A 20552-nucleotide genomic window follows, 5' to 3' on the forward strand; every position below is an offset into this window, starting at 1 on the left:
TGTGAACTATAAAATGTCCATCCACAAATGGAAGCCTCCACAAGGGGATTAGAAGCAAAATTCAGCAAGGAGCTATAGAGTATAAAAGAGAAGAGAGCAGTAATTCTAGGGCCAATATTCACAGGTACAGTAAAACCTTGGATTTATAGTAATTTGATCTGAGAGTGTTTTGCACGAGAAGCATTTTTTTTATAAATTTCGACTTGATAAACAAGAAATTTCTTGATATATATGTAGCGTCACTTCACAGCAAGTGAGCAGAAATTATGAAACTATAAAAAAAAAACTGGTCCATGTGAAGCAGATATGGGATGACTCAAGTTTATTTATTTTTTACAATTCAGCCTTACAATGTGGGCGAGGTTGGGGAAAACCCTTTGTGATGAAGTTATGTACATGTCAGAACAAAAGTCAACGAGGAAAATTGGGAGGCGTAATGCTAAATCATCTGGCATTGTTTCCTTGCAGACAGGATTCAGACTAAACGCACGCTTTCACAGCTCACAGCAATGAATAAGATCGATGTGAAGATCATGTGATATCTTATTTCCAACGTCGGCCAGCTTGGCACACCAGTCAACTGAATCCTTTGCTTGCCACGTAAGTAGCAATTTAATTTTATAACACAATCCTAAAATGGATTAGAATTGCAGTGCCATAAATTATTTAGCGATCCAAAACATCAAAACTCATAATCAATAAACCAAACAAGCATGGTAAAGCATAGCAAAGTGCCAACTTATTCATTTACATGAAAAATAAAAAATATATAAAGTTCATATCAATATAATATATGACCTCCGATTTCCTATGTGTCCTCATGCAATATAATTGTGCAAAAACCTAAATTAAATCAATAATCCAAAGTAACTTTTTATGATGATTGTTTGGTTTATTGATTATTATGAGTTTTGATGTTTTGGAGCACTAAATATTCATGGCGCAGTGCTGCAATTCTAATCTATTTGTATTTTTCTATTTGCAGCAGCAGTGAAATTGGGTTTCTATTTTGTGGTTGCACTTTTTACTTTGCAAATCGCACTGTCACTTTTCTCGTTCAAAGTTTTTTATTGAAAGATCAACATATGGTAACAAGTATATAATGTATCGATTAAAGGTATTTTAGTAGTTACATGTAAATTAAAGAAGCAGGTTACGGCATTGTATTAATATAACACACAGATGGTAAAATTAATGTTAGATAAGTTCCCTTTTTATCAAAATGATAGAGTTTTCAGATGGTTTCAATATTAGCTTACATTAATATTTAGAGGATCATTATCAGTTAATGAAAGAAAATTAGGTCTATTTGTGTCTGAGTTCTTATATGTGTTAAACAATTGAATAAAGTATATGTATCAAACTACTGAGTGTGATATTTTAAATATATTCGATATCACCTGTTGTTGTTAGGTACCTTATGAAATGATAATAAGAGAGAAATAAGGAAGAGAAGAAAAAAGAAAGAAAGAAAATAAGGGCAAGGAAAGGTGGTGGTGGGGGGGGGGGGCAGAGGGCATGGGGTGTTCCGGAGGCATAATCTATTCTTATAGTTTTATCATTGTTGCATATAAAAATGTTAGTTACGATGACTGGAGTACCTGGTGGTCAAAGTTTATAGGTAAACAATTTTGCATGCAACAACCGATTCATTCTGTGCTTGGTTCCTGCTATTTTTAGCAAATGAGTTTTCCATGCTTTAGTTATTGTTTGTTTCACGGCCATGAAGTTGTATGAATAGCTTGAATTGAAGTCATGTAATCTCTTTTTGAGATTTGTTGTTTACAAGTTGAAAACATTTTTTTTGCTAGAAAATTACTTAGAACCTCCAAACATTATACATTTTTTTCCTAACACCCTAGAGAATAAAATGGTGGTCGTTGAAATACTTTCTGTCACACCGTATTTGCGCAGCGGTCTTACAAGGGCACTTTTTTTGGAAAAAAATACACTTTTTAAAAAAAAAAATAAGAAAACAGTAAGGTTAGCCCATTTTTTTATATTGTGAAAGATAATTTTACGCCAAGTAAATTGATACCCAACATGTTATGCTTCAACATTGGGCCCGCTCGTGGAATGGCGACAAACTTTTACCCTTGAAAATCTCCATAGGCGAAGTTTAAAAAATTCTCCAGGTTGCATGTTTTGAGTTACAGAGGAGGTCTAAGGCTAAAACTATTGCTCTCACTCTACTGATCGCGGAGATACCTCACATGTGTGGTTTGAACACTGTTTTCATATGCGGGCGCTACTCACGTATGCGTTCGCTTCTGTACGCGAGCTCTGCGGGACCGGGCGCGTTTAAAATTTTTAAATGTTTTTTCTTATTTATTTTACCTTTGATTTTTTTATTTTTACACTGTTCTTAAAAAAAAAAAAAAAAGTCACTTTTGTTCCTATTACAAGGAATGTAAACATCCCTTGTAATAGAAAAAAAGCATGACAAGACCTCTTAAATATGAGATCTGGGGTCAAAAAGACCTCAGATCTCATATTTACACTAAAATGCAATAAAAAAAAATCTTTTCATTTAAAAAAAAAATTTGAAAAAATGGCCCTTTAAGTGCTATGGGCAGAAGTGACGCTTTGATGTCGCTTCTGCGATGGTATACAGACAGGTGGGGGCCTTCTTCCGCTCATGCGTCTCCATACCCAGCAAAGGAAAACATCTGATCGCCTCCGCCGCTGCCGCCGATAAAAGTGATCTTGCGGCGAATCCGCCGCAGAGACCACTCTTACCGGAAAGCGGACCGCCGGCTGAAGAAGTGTATCCTGGGGTTATGGCAGCTAGCGGCTGTCATAACAACGATATTCCTCTTCAAACTTAGGACATATATCGTCATGCGGCTGTCCGTAGGTGGTTAAAAGTGCAATTTCTGGATCTGGTATTAATGTTTTTTCAAACATTTCTGAAGCGAGTAAAAAAACCTTTTTCCAGAATTTTTTTTATAATAGAACAATTCCACCACATGTGTAAATATGTTCATTGTTCTGAACAGCCGCGAAAGCAGAGACCTGAGTAATCAAGCGTGAATTTAGCTATTGTAGCAGGAACCAAATACCAGCGTGAGAGTACCTTGTAGGTGGTTTCAATATCTGTCACATTAGGAGAAAAAGATTTGATATTGCACCAGATTGCAGACCATTCTGTTTTATCTATAGTTCGATCAAGATCTTTTTCCCATTTCACCACATAAGATGGTAATTTAACATCTGATTTAACTAGCAATGTGGAGTATATTGTTGATATGAGACCTCTGGCATGAGGGTCTTTCATGCATATATTTTCAAACTTAGTAAAATCATATACAGAGTCGTCAATGCTTAGGAAAGGAATACAAAAGTTCTTTTTGATTTGATTTGACGGTAACAAAATATTTCTGATTGGGGGAGTCCAAAAGACTTGCATAAGTCTGGGAAGGGACGGGTTGTTGTATTTAGGATAATGTGATGTAAACATGTTATACCTGCTTTGGACCAAGCCTGAAAAGATCTGGGATAAGTCCATGCTGGATAGAAAGCTGGGCTTTTGAGAAAAGATAGAAGTGGATTATGTTTGGATTGCAGACCATGAGAGTTTTTAAGTCTATCCCAGATAGCTAGAGAATGTTTAGTGATTGGGTTTTTTAAACTTTTACGATCTATGGGACGTAACCATAAAATATTGTGTATGGAGAGAGGGTCACAATCTATTGCTTTGATGGTAACCCACAGGGGAATCTCAGTTTTGGAGTGATGTTTTATGGATTGTGCTAATTGAGCGGCTTTATAGTATAATGAAATGTTTGGAAATCCTAGGCCACCGTGGATTTTGGGAAGAAATAAGGTTTCTCTAGATATTTGTGGTTTGAGTTTCCCCCAAGTAAATTTTATACATTTTTGTTGTATTGTTCTAAGGAAATAGGCTGGGATGTGAATTGGAAGAACTCTGAAAAGTGCTCTGGTCTTTGGCCAGCGTAATGGTCACTGCGTCGCTTTAACTGACAATTGTGCGGTTGTGCGATGTGGCTCTCAAACAAAATTGATGTCCTTTTTTTCCCACAAATAGAGCTTTCTTTTGGTGGTATTTGATCATCTCTGCGGTTTTTATTTTTTTCGCTATAAACAAAAAAATAGCGAAAATTTTGAAAAAAAAAACGCATTATTTTTTACTTTTTGCTATAATAAATATCCCCCAAAAATATATAAAATTTTTTTTTTTCTCCCTCAGTTTAGGCCAATATGTATTCATCTACATATTTTTGGTAAAAAAATTGCAATAAGCGTTTACTGATTGGTTTGCGCAAAAGTTATAGTGTCTACAAAATAGGGGATAGTTTTATGGCATTTTTGTTAATAATTTTTTTTTTTACTAGTAATGGCAGCGATCTGCAATTTTTATCATGACTACGACATTATGGCGGACACAGCGGACAATTTTGACGCATTTTTGCGTCAAAATTGTTGTTGGAGAGTGGTAAACCAGAGGCGGCAGAGAGAGGGAGGCCGATAGATTGCTGGAGATTGGAGCTGTTGAGCGGTTTGTGGTCTAGTTATGTCTGCCAGGAGGCACATCGGGGACCCGGAGACTGCATATATGAAAGTCCCACTTTTGATGTGATTTCTGGGAAATGTTGATCTGTGAAGGCAGCCATCCGGATGTTGTTGTCTGTATTAACGAGGGGGTTCCAGAGAGCTGGATTTGCTGGATGTTATTGAGATTATCTATACATGCCTACTATTTACAGCCTTCTGGTAAGCAGACTACATTATCACGTGGTGACGAGTGCCCCTTCACATCTGCACTATACCTGGTGATTGGATTTTTCCCACTCTTCAGACCTTCCTTGGACTGTTTTTTAGTTACTGAAATTTTTTTTATATCTAATGAGAGGAAACAGGCTGGGACGTGGCATAATTTCGCAGCATGTGATAGAAGGGTGGCACATCTGATATTATCGCTTGCTTGTCGGATAGGGATAAATCCTGCTTGGTCTTTATGTATAATTTTACCAATGAAGGTATTAAGTCTAGTAGCAAGGATTTTGGCCAATATTTTAATATCTACATTTAGTAAAGAGATAGGACGATAGTTCGAACAGATGCTATCGTCCGAGTTTGGTTTGGGAAGTATACAAATAATTGCTGTTAATGTTTCCTGTCTAAATGAGTGACCTGATAGTATAGAGCTGAAGGCATCAGTTAAGGTGGGTAATAATGTTTCAATATATGTACGATAATATAGTGCGGAAAATCCATCAGGGCCAGGTCTTTTATTTATTTTCAGTGTTTTGATAGCACTGGACGCCTCTTCAACAGATACAGGTTTCTCTAGTAGCTCTAACTGTGTTGTGGATAATGGGGGGAGAAAAATGTGGGAAAAGAACTCATCTGCTTTGGATGTATCCAGCTCAATGCCAGAAGAATATAAAGTGTCTAAATGTGTATTAACCACTTCCCATCCAGGCCAATTCTGACATTTCTCTACTACATGTAAATTTCATCATTTTTTTTGCTACAATATCACATAGAACCCCCAAACATTATGTATGTTTTTTAAGCAAAGACCCTAGAGAATACAATGGCGGTCGTTGCAACTTGTTATCTCTTACAGTATTTGCGCAGCAATTTTTCAAATTGGGGGAAAAAAACTTCATGCTTTAAAAAAAAACAAAACATTAAAGTTAGCCCGAATTTTTTTTGCATAATGTGAAAGATAAAGTTATGCCAAGTAAATAGATACCTAACATGCCATGCTTCAAAATTGCACACGCTCATGGAATGGCACCAAACTTCAGTACTTAAAAATCCACACAGGCGATGCTTTGAAATTTTTTTACTGGTTTACTGGTTACATGTTTTGAGATACAGAGGAGGTCCAGTGCTAGAATTATTGCTCTTGCTCTAACGCTCGTGGTGATACCTCACATGTGTGGTTGGAATACCGTTTTCATATGTGGGCGGGACTTACGTATACATTCGCTTCTGCGTGCGAACACACGGGGACAGGGGCGCTTTAAACTTTTTTTTTATTATTGTTAATTTTACTTTTCTTTTTTTTAGTTTGACACTTTAAAAAAAAAAATTGATCACTTTTATTCCTATTACAAGGAATGTAAACATCCCTTGTAAACATTCCTTGTGAACATCCCTTGTAATAGGAATATGGCATGATCGGTCCTTTTTACAGTGAGATATGGGGTCAATAAGACCCCACATCTCACCTCTAGGCTGGAAAGCCTGAAATCAAAAAAATAAATATAAAACGATCTTGACTTCCCAGCCGAGGCAGCGCCGTTCGTTTGAATGCAGAGGCCGCACGTGACGTCATAACATCGAGCCCAGCCTCCAAACAATCATAGAGAATCTCTATGATCACCATCCGGGGCTGGCGGATCTGGCCGATGAAAGCGGTGAGTCGGTAGAAGCACCGGAGGGCGGCGGGGGGCCCATCTCGCCGCCCGTAAGAATGATCAAGCGGCGGAACAGCTGCTATGATCGTTCTTATGGTGTAGGGAATCGCCGGCTGAAAAAGCCGACATCTGAATGATGCCTGTAGCTGCACCCATCAATCAGATATACCCCCACAAAGTCAAGGACGCCATATGACGTACCTTGGGCGGGGAGTAGTTAAACTTTTGAAGTATTTTCCTTGGGTTATCGGAGTATACACCTTTAGATATTTTGAGGTGAATAGGTTTAGTGGGAGAGTTGTGAGATTTGAGCGTGCGGACTAATGGAGTTTCTGGTTTATTAGCTTTCATGTAAAAAATTGTGGCGTGATCAATTGCTCGTTTTATTCGCTGATTCTATGAGAAACAGGTCAAATTCAAGTTTTGCCTTATCCAATTGCAACTGTAACAAAGGGGAAGGATCAGACTGAAATTCCATGTAGCAAGTGTTAAAGTTTGTTTCTAATTTGTTATATAAAGCTCTAGGTTCTCGATTAAATAGAGCCGCTTGTCTCATACATATACCACGTAAAACTGGTTTGTGAGCTTCCCACAGAGTGAGCGGGGATATATCAGGGGTATAGTTGTCCACAGTGTATTCCTTCAGTGCAAGTTCAATATTAAGTTTATGTGTTGGGTTTTTAACCAGTTAAGGACCGAGCCTCTTTCTGATTTGTTGTTTACAAGTTAAAAACATCTCTTTTTGCTAGAAAATTACTTAGAACCCTCAAACATTATAAATTTTTTTTCTAACACCGGTCGTTGTAATACTGTCTGTCACACCATATTTGCGCAGCGGTCTTACAAGCGCACTTTTTTTGGAAAAAATACACTTTTTTGAATTAAAAAATAAGACAACAGTAAAGTTAGTCCAATTTTTTTATATTGTGAAAGATAATGTTCCGCCAAGTAAATTGATACCCAACATGTCACGCTTCAAAATTACGCCCGCTCATGGAATGGCGACAAACTTTTACCCTTAAAAATCTCCATAGGTGACGTTTAAAAAATTCTACAGGTTGCATGTTTTAAGTTACAGAGGAGGTCTAGGGCTAGAATTATTGCTCTCACTCTACGGATCGCGGCAATACCTCACATGTGTGGTTTGAGCACCGTTTTCATATGCGGGCGCTACTCGTGTATGCTTATTTAAAATAGATTCCGCGCTTAGGATAGTGTAGGTTGCTGCCCACCCTTTTTTGGGTTCCTGAAAGAACTTACAGAGGTATGTATAGAGAATGGGGTGATTGGCGCTACCCTATATGGTGCTAAGTGGTTTGTCAAGAAGCAGTATGAAACTATTATACTAAACTCCTTACACCAGATCAAAAGTGAACGTGCTCCCACATGGGAGTATGATAAGTGAATAGTGGGAAAATATCAGTTCTTAGATAGAAAATATGTAGAAAGTGTATATATCTCCAATCTAAAAAGTGAGTATTTGTTAAAAAATTAAATACATGCTGGCTCCCATTGATTGTGATTCAACCAAATACTATAAAATAAAAAATACATTTATACGTATAGATATAAGAACTGTATAACACAAAAGTGCAGAAGTGTCCAGGGGTATCCACACCATACCATACAAGCGCTAAGTGTGTGAACGTACCCCACTTAATACAGTGCAATAAATACACAACTAGGCATAAATGTATTAAGTGTCCAATTTGATAACCCAAAACCTAATCAAAATCAAAAAAGCATAAGATGTGAAAAAAACAAAAAATATAATATAAGTAGTCCCAAAATATTCAATATTCCATATAAGAAGTGACTTCCGTGCACAGCAGGTAGTGTGACTGTAGTGATCTCCCAATGGATCCCCACTCACCAGACGTAGTTACCCCCGCAGGGATGGTAGGCATAGAGTGGGTAGCTTTGAATGGGTCTCCTCCTTAGCAGCTGTACCGGCCCATCTGCTCCTCCATCGGGCTTGTGTCCCTGTTCAGTCAGGATCCAGGGTGTGTACTATTCCAGGGCTTCCCAGGGCGTTCTCCATCAGCAAGCGGCAGAGTCCTCATAGATAAAACAAGGGTCTCCCATTTTGCAGTATTTAAAAATGAAGTTTATTATACTAAATTTAAAACAAAACAAACGCTGGCAAACAAGAGTATTAGAAGTGGTAAGCCTGGACAGCGCTACTCGTGTATGCATTCGCTTCTGTACGCAAGCTCGGCGGGATGGGGCACATTTGAAAAAAATGTTTTTCTTATTTATTTTACCTTTTATTTTTATACTGTTTTTTTTTTTTTTTAATTATGTCACTTTATTCCTATTACAAGGAATGTAAACATCCCTTGTAATAGAAAAAAGCATGACAGGACCTCTTAAATATGAGATCTGGGGTCAAAAAGATGCAATAACAAAAAAAAAATTGTCATGTAAAAATTTTTTTTTTTAAATGGCCCTTTAAGAGCTATGGGCGGAAGTGATGTTTTGACATTGCTTCCGCTCTGCATTGTTATGGAGACGGGTAGGGGCCATCTTCCCCTCACTCATCTCCATGCCCAGCAAGGGAGAAGATCCGATTGCCTTGAGGATACCGGGGTTATGGCAGCAGCTGCCATAATGAGGATATCCCTCGTCAAAGTACGGATATATATCAGCATGCGGCGGTCCGAAAGTGGTTAAAGTGGTTAAAGTAATCTCTAACAGGGATGTACAGTGCTACTCATGTCACTCTTCTTCCCATGGAGGCCTCTCTAGAATAGATATCGGTTTAGGAAATTATATGCTGCTCCCACATGTTTTAGATACGGCCTCCTCTCGGATCACTCTCCATTCTGGGTGCGGATGGATACAGCTGCTCCATCTGTCAGATCAATGTGGAGAGTTAACCCATTTTGGTTAACCTTACTCTCCACTCCAGACCCCATCCCTGGTGAGCTGAAGGAATTTCTGATATTTAATAGACAATCGGCCAGTGGGATAGTAGTCCGGGATGCAATAAAAGCATTCTTACGGGGCCTCCTCATACGGGAGATTTCTGGTATAAAAAAAATCTAGAGAATTGGAGGACACGGTTCGCCTTGAGTTACAACGTAGAGAGATGGCTCTAGTGGTGGATCCTACTCCAGCCAACCAAAATAGCCGGACTGAGGCCCAATCATTATATTACAGGGTGGTGTTGTCAAAAGCTGAAAAAAAAGAGAAATTTACTTCAGCAAAACAATTTTGAGAAAGGTGAGAATACAGGTCATTTATTAGCTATGGTCGCTAAGGCACAGCAGAATTCCACCTCTATTACTGAGATTAAAATATTTAATGGTGAGGTTAGTACTTCTACTAATGATATTTTGGATACACTTCAGCAATTTTTCGCAGATTTATAAACCTCTAAAACTAATAATACCCCCTCTGACTTGGCTAAGTTTTTGGGAGATTGTTCCTTTCCCCAGGTATCCACGACTGAAAAAGAAACACTAGATTCTCCGATCATGATAGAAGAGCTGAATGAGGCTTTAGCAGATGCACCAAACCACAAATCTGGATCGGACGGGCTGCCTGTCGAGGTATACACTAGGTATGGGTCGATCCTTCTACCTCCGCTATTGTGGGCCTTGCAGGAGGCTGCTAAAACGGGTCACCTACCTGAGACGATGAAGGAAGCCATTATAGTGGTCCTTTCCAAGCCAGGCAAGGATAGACAGATACCGGATTCAGACCGCCCCATATCACTGCTTAATATTGATGTCAAGCTGCTGGCTAGGGTCCTTGCCAACAGACTTGCGGGTGTTGTCGGGTGGCTGGTACATCGTGACCATCATGATTTATTCCGACACGGTCCACGGCAGACAACATCCGATGCCTCTTCCTCAATATTCAAACTCCAGTGGATAACACCGGGGGTAGGGCCATTCGGTCCTTGGATGCTGCCAAGGCTTTTGACAGTGTTGAGTGGCCCTACCTCTGGGAAATCCTGGCAGGATTTGGCTTGGGGAATGCTTTTATCAACTGGGTGAAGGTGCTTTACACTGAACCCTGGGCCAGGGTACGAGTTAATAACTCCCTCTCCCTGCCCTTTCAATTACACCGGGGTATACTCGCCAGGGCTGCCCGTTATCTCCTCTTTTATTTGCACTAGCAGTAGAGCCACTTGCAATGTTAATTCGCAATAATGGGGACATTGTGGGATTCCGCAGAGGCCAACTGGAGGAAAAGTTGTCCCTTTACGCTGACGAATCCTCACTATATTTGGCGGATACCGGTGACTCACTGCGGAACCCTGATGGCAACCATTACTAAATTTGGTTATTTTGTCAGGATTCACTATTAACTGGTCCAAATCCGTACTGATACCCCTAGATCCCATAGTGTCACCTCTCCCCTCAGAGGCATCCCAAATTGCCATTGTTAACACTTTTAAATATCTGGGAGTAATGATATCACCGGACCCCACTGACTACTTAAAACTTAACCTAGCACCCCTAATGGAAAGACAACGTGTTAAATGTCAGGGATGGTGTAAGCTTCCACTATCAGTGGTAGGGCGGGTAAACCTGATCAAGATGATCTGGGCCCCGCAACTCTTATACATCTTCCAAAATACCCCTATGTGGATTCCCAAAAAATGGTTCAAGAAGATTGATACCCAATTTAGAGACCTCATTTGGAAAAAAGGTAGAGCCCGCACCAGTGGACGGGGGGGGGGGCCTGGCGGTACCACACTCTAAGATGTACTTTTTAGCATCTCAGCTACAACAGCTTGCAGGATGGGATCTACATGACTCAGACGATCCTATTATACAGCTGGTGTCTGGCACCAATCCCATACTAATGGCTGGCTCATATTTGGAAATGGGTCTGCCGGGCATCCCTAACAGCAAAAGGAAAAAGGTAAACTGTGCATAGGTAAATGAATAAACAAATTATAAAGCAGCAATCCCTATGTGTAACACAAACATAAATTAAACCAAGTGAGAAAATGTGAAACTGTGCTAATAAAAACAAACTGATATAGATGACAGTTGACCATCATAAGGTGCAAAAAAATGGAGCATATAAGTGGTTGCTTGTAAAAAATATGCATTCAATACATGTACAAAGGTGCATGATCATGTGCATCAGTGCAAGTTTTAAGACATGTTAAAGTCCATAAAATTAATACGATGACCACCCAGGTGCTGATGAGTGTTAAAAGTTTGTTGATGATTAAATTTGAAGTGTCAGATCCACCGTCACCAAATATAAAAGGCTGGCCGCTTACCAGAGATCCATTACCCCCCACTACAGATGGTCTGGGTAAGCTGCTATGGAATAATCACTCCGGACCACCATCAAAAAACCAGACAGCTCCGCTGTGTTGAAAAAGGGGGCCTTGATATCAAGTGGATCAGTAGTGGGACAGCAAACCCACAGGCCCGGCCAGCACACACAGCTCTTTCACTTCAGGCCAGAAGTAGAGCGGTAGAGCCTCCCCATACAGCCGCTGTCTGTCCTCAGATCCCCTAACAGCAATACTACTCCAGAAGGTTTGGAAGGCAGTCAAAAGAGCACTAATCATAGATGGTCCAAAGGAGTTTACTCCTATTTTGAACAACCCCAACTACCCTGAGATTTCCAAACTACAGGGATTCTCTCTAACTCGGAAACAATTCTACCAATATCTCCAACTCAGGCATGCGTTACAAACTCAGATACGGACGGTTAGTCTAAATATCACTACATCTTTTCTGATACAGGAGGCCCTACAAGCTAACAACCGCAAAGGTGTGATATCACAAGCTTATTCTACCTTGGTAGCCACAATTCAAAATCCTGCCCTACTTAAATGTAGAACGCACTGGTCCACGGATGTGGGTGATATAGACGGAGATAAGTGGGACATGGCCCTAGAATCAATTCCGGTGGTGTCAGTCTTGGCTTCTCACAAACTTTCACAATTGTTTATACTGCATAGGGGCAGAAGAGATTCCCCCTATGCCCTAAATGTACCATTCACAGGGGAGACTTTATACACATGATATGGCACTGCTCGAAGCTTGCCAGATATTGGACAGAGGTCACACAGATTGTATCCGCAGCGACACAAAACACCCATACCATGCACACCTCTGGTGTGTCTAAAGGGATCAGTTGACGCTGAAATGTACCCAAAAGGCTTATAAATAATGGTAACTAGACTACTATACCTGGCTAGGAAACTCATAGCACGTTATTGGCTGGCAACCAATGTACCTACAAAGGCCCAGTGGATCACGTATGTCAACTCCTTCCTCCTTAAGGAACAGCTGGCATACCGACACCGAAAGGCTCCAAAGAAATTCGACCTTATGTGGAAAAACTGGTTAGATAATCCCAATCTTGCCCCTCCCCAGCTAATAATGGACTGCTACGGTTATAGACTCTAATGTAGTTGATAGGACCTCCTCCAGAACTTGAGGCCTTTCCTATAATGCATAAGCTGTGCAGATAGTAACTCATGTGGTAAAAAGGCCCATAGACAAGCCTGGAGGAAGGAGATTATTTCTTATATTCTATTTCATTTTGCTTTATTTTATCTTATTTTTCTATTATTTAAAAGTGTTTTTCTTTAGTTTTGTTTGTTCTAAGTTCTACAAAAAACGAGATTATATTTGCTTAACAATAGGTAGCTGCATTATATGTACGTACATGTTTGATTTTGTGTACAATCCAACTGTGGGAAAATATGTTTCTCCCTATTGTTGTAACTCAGTTACCCATTATTCTTGTCAATAAAAAAGTTTTGATTAAAAAAAGTAAGTAATCTCTAAGAAGCCAAGTCGGATGATGTGCTTTTGGACTGGTAGAGGCTATAGTGGTAAGTATTGCACTATGATCCGACCATGGGATTGGTAAAATTTTGGATGCTAGGATTTCAGGCACCATACCTGTAGTTAGGAATATGTGGTCTATTTGTGAAAATGAGCGATGGGGATGTGAATAATGGGTAAATTGTCTTTTAGTTGGATTCAGTGCACACCAGGAGTCTACTAAATTATGTTTTGTAATAAGTTGTGAAAAAGAGTGTCTATTAGGGACATTTGATTGAGATATAGGTGATTTGTCTAGAAAGGGAAAGAGAGTTAGATGGAATCTCCACATAAAAGTAACGCTCCTATTTTATGTGATATGTGATTCGATTACTCGTAAAAGGTGAGACAGGAACAATGTAGGACTTTTGTTGGGGGCATAATATGAAATTACTGTTATGGCAGTATCATGCAAATATCCTGTTAGAATCAGATATTACCCTTACGGGTCTTTAACCCGTAAGGGTGATATCCTTTATTAATGTATCCTTTATTAATGTAAATGGTAGACATGTGCACTGACAAAAAATTTGTTCGTTTTCGTTTCATTTGTTTTTTTGCTTTTTTCGGAAATTAGAAAATGTGGAAATTCGGAAATTAGAAAATTCGGAAATCCGAAAATTAGGATTTTCAAATTTCCGAATTTTCGAATTTCCGGATTTCCGAATTTCCAAATTTTCGATTTTCTGAATTTTGAAATTTCAAATTTCTGAATTTTGAATTTTTGAATTTTTAAATTTCTCAATTTTGAATTTTTGAATTTTCGAATTTCCGGATTTCGAATTTTCGGATTTACGAATTTCCGAATTGAAAAAAAAGAAAGATTATAGGTATTGGAATTTCCTTTCAAATTTGGCTGTTTGTGAACGTAACGAATACGAATTATCCGAAATAACGAATGCCGCATCTAAAGAAATGGAATAGAACAAATTAATAATAAATAATAATTTTAAAAAGGTTTTATTATTATTATTGTTATTTATTATTGTTAGATTGTTACGTTCCATTCCTTTAGATACGGCATTCGTTATTTCAAATAATTCGGAACTTCAAATAAATTCATACTCGTTCCATTCACCGTTAACAGCCAAATTTGAAAGGAAGTTCCTTAATATTTATTATTAGATATTATTTCAGATTTTCCCGTTTTTGAATTTTCAGATTTTCATTCTTTTGAATTTTCAGATTTTCATTCTTATTCTTGGATTTTCAAATTTCCAAATGTTTTAATTTTTTAATTTATGGAATTTCGAATATTCAAATTTCCTAATTCGAATTTTCGAATTTCCAAATTTCCGAAACTTCGAATTTCCGAAAAGTACGAATTTCCGTAATTACAAATTTCAGAAATTACGAAATTCCAAATTTCCGAATTTACAAAATTAGGAATTTCCGAATTTCTGAAATTTCAAATTTTCGGAAATTTAAAAATTTGAAAATGTGGAATTTCAAAATTTCCGAAAATCCGAATTTCTGAAATTCGGAAAATTCGGAAATTTAGAATTTTTGAAAATTTGGAATTTTGAAAATTCGGAAATTCGAAATTTAGAAATTCGAAAATTTGGAAATTCGAAATTTCTGAAATTTTGAATTTTCCAATTTCCAAAATTTCGAATCTCCTAATTTACGAAATTCAGAAAATTGCGAAATTTTGAATTTTCGGAAACTCGGAAATTCAAAATTTGGATATTTCGGAATTAACAAATTTGTCAAAATTCATTAAAAAAACAAATTCAGAAGTAAATGAATTGCACATGTCTAGTAAATGGGTTATTTCGGTGAAATGCAATAAGTACGCTTCGCTGTTTAGTTGAAGCTGAGGCTGTGTAGACCTGTGAGTACATTTTGCTGAAAAATTTAGGAGTGGATTGTGGTGTGAAGTGGGTTTCTTGAAGGCATAAGAAACAGTATCTCAGAAAAGTGAGTACACCCCTCACATTTTTGTAAATATTTCATTATATCTTTTCATGTGACAACACTGAAGAAATTACACTTTGCTACAATGTAAAGTAGTGAGTGTACAGCTTGTATAACAGTGTAAATTTGCTGTCCCCTCAAAATAACTCAACACACAGCCATTAATGTCTAAACCGCTGGCAACAAAAGTGAGTACACCCCTAAGTGAAAATGTCCAAATTGGGCCCAATTAGCTATTTTTCCCTCCCCGGTGTCATGTGACTCGTTAGTGTTACAAGGTTTCAGGTGTGAATGGGGAGCAGGTGTGTTAAATTTGGTGTTATCGCTCTCACTCTCTCATACTGGTCACTGGAAGTTCAACATGGCACCTCATGGCAAAGAACTCTCTGAGGATCTGAAAAAAAGAATTGTTGGTCTACATAAAGATGGCCTAGGCTATAGGAAAATTGCCAAGACCCTGAAACTGAGCTGCAGTACGGTGGCCAAGACCATACAGCGGTTTAACAGGACAGGTTCCACTCAGAAAAGGCCTCATCATGGTTGACCAAAGAAGTTGAGTGTACGTGCTCAGCACCATATCCAGAGGTTATCTTTGGGAAATAGATGTATGAGTGATGCCAGCATTGCTGCAGAGGTTGAAGGGGTGGGGGTCAGCCTGTCAGTGCTCAGACCATATGCTGCACACTGCATCAAATTGGTCTGCATGGCTGTTGTCCCAGAAGGAAGCCTCTTCTAAAGATGATGCACAAGAAAGCCTGCAAACAGTTTTCTGAAGACAAGCAGACTAAGGACATGGATTACTGGGACCATGTCCTGTGGTCTGATGAGACCAAGATAATCTTATTTGGTTCAGATGGTGTCAAGCGTGTGTGGTGGCAACCAGGTGAGGAGTACAAATACAAGTGTTTCTTGCCTACAGTCAAGCATGGTGGTGGGAGTGTCATGGTCTATGGCTGCATGAGTGCTGCCGCCACTGGGGAGCTACAGTTCATTGAGGGAACCATGAGTGCCAACATGTACTGTGACATACTGAAGCAGAGCATGATCCCCTCCCTTCGGAGACTGGACCGCAGGGCAGTATTCCAACATGATAACAACCCCAAACACACCTCTAAGTCGACCACTGCCTTGCTAAAGAAGCTGAGGTGTAAAGGTGATGGACTGGCCAAGCATGTCTCCAAACCTAAACCCTATTGAGCATCTGTGGGGCATCCTCAAATGGAAGGTATAGGAGCGCAAGGTCTCTAACATCCACCAGCTTTGTGATGTCGTCATGGTGGAGTGGAAGAGGACTCCAGTGGCAACCCGTGAAACTCCATGCCCAAGAGGGTTAGGGCAGTGCTGGAAAATAATGGTGGCCACACAAAATATTGACACTTTGGGCCCCATTTGGACATTTTTACTTAAGAGTGTACTCACTTTTTTGCCAGCGGTTTAGACATTAATGGCTGTGTGTTGAGTTATTTTGAGGAGACAGCAAATTTACACTGTTATACAAGCTGTACACTCACTACGTTACATTGTAGCAAAGTGTCATTTCTTCAGTGTTGTCACATGAAAAGATATAATAAAATATTTACAAAAATGTGAGGGGTGTACTCACTTTTGTGAGATACTGTATGTGCTTTTCTAGTGGCAAAGGAGCGATAGGCTTTGGTGCGTTTTGTGGGATGTTCAGGCGGTGAACATTCAGGGATAGTATATTTAACAGAGCCATAGGGTTATGAATGCATGAGGTAGGAGAAGTTAAGTGCACGTGCTCAGCATCATATCCAGAGGTTGTCTTTGGGAAATAGATGACTGAGTGCTGCCAGCATTGCTGCAAAGGCTGCAGGATGTGGGGGGGTCAGCCTGTCAGTGCTCAGACCATACGCCACACACTGCATCAAATTGGTCTTCATGGCTTTCGTCCGAGAAGGAAGCCTCTTCTAAAGATGATGCACAAGAAAGCGCACAAACAGTTTGCTGAAGACAAGCAGACTAAGGACATGGATTACTGGAACCATGTCCTATTCAGTGGCGGCCCGTCCATAGGGGGCGCATGGGCGCTGCCCCCCCCCTCCAGGCAGTCACAAAAAAAATGTCAAAAAATGTTTTTTTTTTAATACTGGCCCTTTAAAAAAAAATACAAAAAGGTCCTTAAGTGCACTGTGTTCGGACGCTGGACAGTGCGATGCCAGACACAGTGCACTTATGGGAAGCGACACGTCTATGCAATCACAAGATTGCAGACACGGCGCTTCATTTGCGGGCGTTTATCCCGCCCTGCGGAGCTTTCTGAAGCACCGAGTAGCTTCCGCCCGGAACTCATAGTATCTATTACTACGGCCGGACGGTTTGATTGACGTTTTCTCTCTCCTATTGAGCCCGGTAAGAGGAAACAGAAAGTATGAGAGGAGCGGACTCCTCCATTGCTGCTGACAGTGCCCACACAGTAGGAGAGGACACCACACAGCAAGGTAAGTACCGCTGTGCTGCTCCCATGGAGAAAGGGGGGAAGGGGGGTTCGATGTGACACAGGCAAGGCTGTATTTGGTGGACACAGGCGGCATTTGGTGGACACAGGCTGGCTGCATTTGGTGGAAAAAGGCTGTAGTTGGTGGACATAGGCTGGCTGCATTTGGTGGACACAGGCTGCATTTGGTGGACACAGGCTGCATTTGGTGGACACAGGCTGGCTACATTTGGTGGACACAGGCTGCATTTGGTGGGACACAGGCTGCATTTGGTGGGACACAGGCTGCATTTGGTGGGACACAGGCTGCATTTGGTGGGACACAGGCTGCATTTGGTGGACACAGGCTGGCTGCATTTGGTGGACACAGGCTGGCTGCATTTGGTGGACACAGGCTGGCTGCATTTGGTGGACACAGGCTGGCTGCATTTGGTGGACACAGGCTGCATTTGGTGGACAAAGGCTGGCTACATTTGGTGGACAGAGGCTGGCTACATTTGGTGGACAGAGGCTGACTGCAATTGGTGTACACAGGCTGGCTGCATTTGGTGGACACAAGCTGCATTTGGTGGACATAGGCTGGCTACATTTGGTGGACACAGGCTGCATTTGGTGGGACACGGGCTGCATTTGGTGGGACACAGGCTGCATTTGGTGGGACACAGGCTGGCTGCATTTGGTGGACACAGGCTGGCTGCATTTGGTGGACACAGGCTGGCTGCATTTTGTGGACAAAGGCTGGCTACATTTGGTGGACAGAGGCTGGCTACATTTGTTGGACAGAGGCTGGCTGCATTTGGTGGACACAGGCTGGCTGCATTTGGTGGACACAAGCTGCATTTGGTGGACATAGGCTGGCTACATTTAGTGGATATGGGCTGCATTTGGTGGGACAAGGGCTGCATTTGGTGGACACAGGCTGCATTTGGTGGACACAGGCTGCATTTGGTGGACACAGCCTGCATTTGTTGGACACAGCCTGCATTTGGTGGAAACAGGCTGGCTGCATTTCTTGGATACAGCCTGCATTTGGTGGACAGAGGCTGGCTGCATTTGGTGGAAACAGGCTGGCTGCATTTTGTGGACACAGGCTGGCTGCATTTGGTGGGACACAGGCTGCATTTGGTGGACACAGTACTGCATTTGGTGGACACAGGCTGCATTGGTGGACACAGGCTGCATTGGTGGACACAGGCTGCATTTGGTGGACACATGCTGGCTGCATTTGGTGGGACATGAGCTGTATTTGGTGGACACAGGCTGCATTTTGTGGATACAGGATGGCTGCATTTGGTGGGACACAGGCTGCATTTGGTGGACAAAGGCTGCATTTGGTGGACACAGGCTGGCTGCATTTGGTGGGACACAGGCTGGAAATGCAGCCTGTGTCCACCAAATGCAGCCTGTGTCCCACCAAATGCAGCCTGTGTCCCACCAAATGCAGCTTGTGTCCACCAAATGCAGCCTGTGTCCACCAAATGCAGCCTGTGTCCACCAAATGCAGCCTGTGTACCACCGAATGCAGCCTGTGTACCACCAAATGCAGCTTGTGTACCACCAAATGCAGCCAGCCTGTGTTCACCAAATGCAGCCAGCCTGTGTCCACCAAGTGCAGCCTGTGTCAACCAAATGCAGCCTATGTCCATCAAATGTAGCCTGTGTCTCACCAAATGCAGCCTGTGTCTCACCAAATGCAGCCTGTGTCTCACCAAATGGAGCCTGTGTCTCACCAAATGCAGCCTGTGTCTCACCAAATGCAGCCTGTGCTCACCAAATGCAGCCTGTGTCCACCAAATGCAGCCTGTGTCCCACCAAATGCAGTCTGTGTCCCACCAAATGCAGCCAGCCTGTGTTCACCAAATGCAGCCAGCCTGTGTTCACCAAATGCAGCCAGTCTGTGTCCACCAAATGCACTCTATGTCCACCAAATGCAGCCTATGTCCACCAAATGCAGCTTGTGTCCCATCAAATGCAGCCTGTGTCCCACCAAAGGCAGCCTGTGTCCCACCAAAGGCAGCCTGTGTCCCATCAAATGCAGCCTATGTCTCACCAAATGCAGCCTGTGTCCCACAAAATGCAGCCTGTGTCCCACAAAATGCAGCCTGTGCCCCACCAAATGAAGCCTGTGTCCACCAAATGCAGCCTGTGTCCCACCAAATGCAGCCAGCTTGTCTCACCAAATGCAGTCTTTGTCCACCAAATACAGCCTGTGTCCCACCAAATGCAGCCAGCCTGTGTCCACCAAATGCAGCCAGCCTGTGTCCATCAAATCCAGCCTGTGTCTCACCAAATTCAGCCTGTGTCCATCCAAATGCAGTCTGTGTCTCACCAAATGCAGCTTGTGTCCACCAAATGCAGCCTGTGTCCACCAAATACAGCCTGTGTCCCACCAAATGCATCCAGCCTGTGTCCAATAAATGCAGCCGGCCTGTGTCCACCATAAGCAGCCTGTGTCCCACCAAATGCAGCCTGTGTCCACCAAATGCAGCCTGTGTCCCACCAAATGCAACCTGTGTTCCACCAAATGCAGCCTGTGTCCCACCAAATGCAGCCTGTGTCCCACCAAATGCAGCCTGTGTTCCACCAAATGCAGCCTGCGTTCCACCAAATGCAGCCGGTGTCCACCAAATACAGCCTGTGTCCACCAAATGCAGCCTATGTCCATCAAATGCAGCCTGTGTCCCACCAAATGCAGCCAGCCTGTGCCCACCAAATGCAGCCTGTGTCCATCAAATGCAGCTTGTATCCCACCAAATGCAGCCAGCCTGTGTCCACCAAATACAGCCAGCCTGTGTCCACCATATGCAGCCTGTGTCCACCAAATCCAGCCTGTGTCTCACCAAATGCAGCCTGTGTCCCACCCAATGCAGCCTGTGTCCCACCAAAATGCAGCCTGTGTCCCACCAAAATGCAGCCTGTGTCCAACCAAAATGCAGCCTGTGTCCCACCAAATGCAGCCTGTGTCCACCAAAA

The 20552-nt window shown here is 41.6% G+C and overlaps 1 protein-coding gene across 1 annotated transcript in view; it reads left to right on the forward strand.

Annotated features, from left to right (window-relative positions):
- The first annotated feature begins 423 nt into the window (after positions 1-423).
- LOC141148690 (NXPE family member 4-like) overlaps positions 424-20552 on the forward strand; it is a 111734-nt gene continuing 91605 nt past the window's right edge. The window contains exon 1 of the mRNA XM_073636335.1: positions 424-600. The gene's annotated coding sequence lies outside the window, so the exon portion shown is untranslated. The remainder of the gene's footprint in view (positions 601-20552) is intronic.

The sequence above is a fragment of the Aquarana catesbeiana genome, linkage group LG06 (assembly GCF_042186555.1).
Source record: "Aquarana catesbeiana isolate 2022-GZ linkage group LG06, ASM4218655v1, whole genome shotgun sequence".
NCBI classification, from domain to species: Eukaryota; Metazoa; Chordata; class Amphibia; order Anura; family Ranidae; genus Aquarana; species Aquarana catesbeiana.